Below are 3,376 nucleotides of genomic sequence, written 5' to 3' on the forward strand. Positions count from 1 at the left end.
TATTATCAACACATTTTTGTTGTTGAAAGTACATAAAATAAATAAATAAAAGAATAAATAAACTTATCTCTTTGTTATATATGTTACTATACTACAGTAATTAAAGAAACTTCAACTATTGTTTATATAAAAAAGAGTCAAGTTTAGTGAACTAATAAGTAATAAATCAAACACCTTGATAACGTTATTATACACAATGTAGAATTAAGATACCACATCAGTCTTTCTGCAGATATCGCATCTTTTTTTTTACTTTCTTTGAAAGTAGACGCTTTGGTCTCTCTATGCTTGAAGCACATTAAATGTTAAAACGAAGCACTTAGTATTCTAAGCAATTAGATTACCAATGTATGACAAAAAAGTATTTGTGAGAATGGAGCGCTTAGTATTTTCAATAGTTAAAGCCCCTAAACTCTATAAAGAAACAGTTTAGCAAGATAAACGATGCTCTTTATTAGTTCGACATGCAAAGCGCATCAAATACATTTCGTGGAAATAGATAAGTTCTAACCCATAATGAAAGAATCGATTATTAAATGTCAATAATTTGTTTCAAGAATATTTTCTTGTTAAAGTACAAGACTCTTAATATGACGAGAGTGGTATAGGTATGTAAGATCGTCGGCTTCCATTACTTTGAAAGTGACTTAATTAGGGCTATATTTAATGCCTAGCTATATAAATGAACAAAGACTTCTACGAATTTTTTTCTATAATGAGTATTTGAGGGGACTACATTGCTATCCCTACCCTGCTATCCCTAACAGTCAATTTTTAAGTGAAAGGAAGTATGATTTAAGGCATGAGTACAATCGTTCATACTGCCACTTTGATATTGATTCGGTCAAAAGCCGGTTTAATAATTAAAGAGATTTTTCTCTATAATAAAATATATTTAATCTGCTTAACTAAGCATTAAAGATTAGTATCTTGAAAATACTCTTGCTTACTGTTACCCCTCGATTTTTGATTTGAAGTAATTTTTTGCTATTCTGAAATATATGTAATCCGCTTAATCAAGCATTAAGGATTAATATTTTGATAATACCCTTGAGTAGATGTATGAGATTTTTGAATCGAAGTGATATATCTCTATTATGAAATATATATATTTCGTTTAATCAATTATAGATTGATTCAGGAAGGTTTTTTAGGGTATGAGATGTTTAACTCCTAACTAATGCTTTTATGTCCCTACCAATAGCTGGTTTATTATTAAAGCATTAAAGATATTATGTTCAACTTTGTCACTTCGATGTTACTCCTACTGAGAGTCGATGAATTGAAGAGCTTTCTTCTATAATGATCTATGAATATTTCGTGAGACCAGGCAATAAAAATTAATGTGATTATTTTCACGTTATCCTGCAAAAGATCAATTTCTACTTCGATTGGTGATTTTCTGCTAACATGGTTAGTTAGCAAAAAGATATCAATATGACAGTAACATCATTATATTAGCAAGTTATGTTAGAGATATGATTTATATACTCATTCTTCGATAGTTACCTGTAAGCATTCTAACTATAAACAATATTAGCATATAATTCTTCCTCATACTATATCAGACTTATCATAATGCAACTAAAGTTTTTTTACTACATAAACCTATAGTGCTCGATTTCAATTTAAAACATCACATTGGCAAAAAGAAATTGAAGAAAAATTAAATAAAAATGTATTAAAAATGCAATATGAAACATCAACAACAAGAAACTGTGATGAATTGACATTTTTTATTAAATTAATAATTTGTTTGCTTTTGAAAAATAAAAAACAAAAAAAAACACGAAACAACAATACAAACAAAAAATTTGGTTATATATAAAAAATGTTAAAAAAATAATAAATAATATTATTATATATAAATTAATTAACAAAAAAAAAAACATATTAAACATTTTGTATTTTGTAGTAATGAAAATCTTTTATATGACAAAATTATAAATTGAAAAATCTGAAATCTAAACAAAAAACCCAAAACGACAAACAAAATATTAAATATTAAATATAAAATATTAAATATTAAATGAATTAAAAATAATGAATTTTTATTAAATGTCCATTTTAAACACATATAAGTAGAAGAAGTTTAATTATTAAAAAGTGTGTATTACATATTTATATATACATAATTAATATTATATATATATGTATTTAAACAAAAACAGAAATTAAATTTAAAAACAATATATAAATATATAAGTTGTGTAGAAAAATTTTAAGGAACAAATATTTCGAATCTGAAGGCATTTAAGGCAAAGACATACATACTCTCAAAGATGTAAAGCATACCAACCCACCAAATCGAAAGTATTACGAATTATATATGAACAATTTTAAATAGCGAAAAAAACAGAATTATTAAATAATTGAAAACATTTTTTAAATATTTAAAAAAGAACATCTTTTACACTTTCATAAAATGTTTTTTTCACAAATTCATTAATGAAGAAATCATTGAAACATGCACTGAACTCCATATGTGTAAAATCATATCCAGCGTTGCCAAATTCTGGACTAAAAGACTTAAAGCAAAAAAAAAATAATAATAATAATAATGAGAAGAAGGATCAGTGAATAGAGGACTTTATTACTCTAGTCCTCTAAAGGGGAAACAAAAAGAAGAGAATAAAAAATTAACAAAACTGTTTAACAAAATGTTGTTGGCGTTGCCAGACATTCATTTTTCAAGAATTTAATATCTAGGTCGTACATTTAAAAGCGGTATTTGCTCCATAAACCTTCATACCTACACCTATATCAAGTGTTTTCCTCAAATAAATGCTCTTGAATGTTCTTGTCATGAGTGTAGTAAAAATTTCTAGTCTGACATTTAGGTCAAGACTATTATACATAGATGAATCCATACTTTTTACTAGGAAAAAATACTGTTGAAGCAAAAGAATGTCTCAGATGAAGTTGTCCTTATTTATAAGTATGCGAAGATAGATTACATTCTATGTGACTTATTCGCCAGATCTGTATTTAGATGTTCTGGTAAAGGAGATCTTATTGAAAATGAATAAAGTCAATTTGGAAGGTTGCGAAGAATAGGTCAAGACTTTATACATAGATGAATCCATACTTTTTACCAGGAAAAAACACTGTTGAAGCAAAAGAATGTCTCAGAAGAAGTTTTCCTTATTTATTAGTATGCGAAGATAGATTACATTCTATGTGACATATTCGCCAGATCTGGATTTACATGTTCTGGTAAAAAAGATCTTATTCAAAATGAATGAAGTCAATTTGGAAGGTTGCGAAGAATAGTTCTAAATGAAAAAGTGTGGACATGAATTTAAAAAATTATGTTAAAATTGAAGGAAAATATATTGAACCAAGCCCAAAATAAAACTTCTTTCATTATTCAGAA

This window comes from Teleopsis dalmanni, chromosome 1 (genome assembly GCF_002237135.1).
Source record: "Teleopsis dalmanni isolate 2A chromosome 1, ASM223713v2, whole genome shotgun sequence".
Lineage (NCBI taxonomy): Eukaryota > Metazoa > Arthropoda > Insecta > Diptera > Diopsidae > Teleopsis > Teleopsis dalmanni.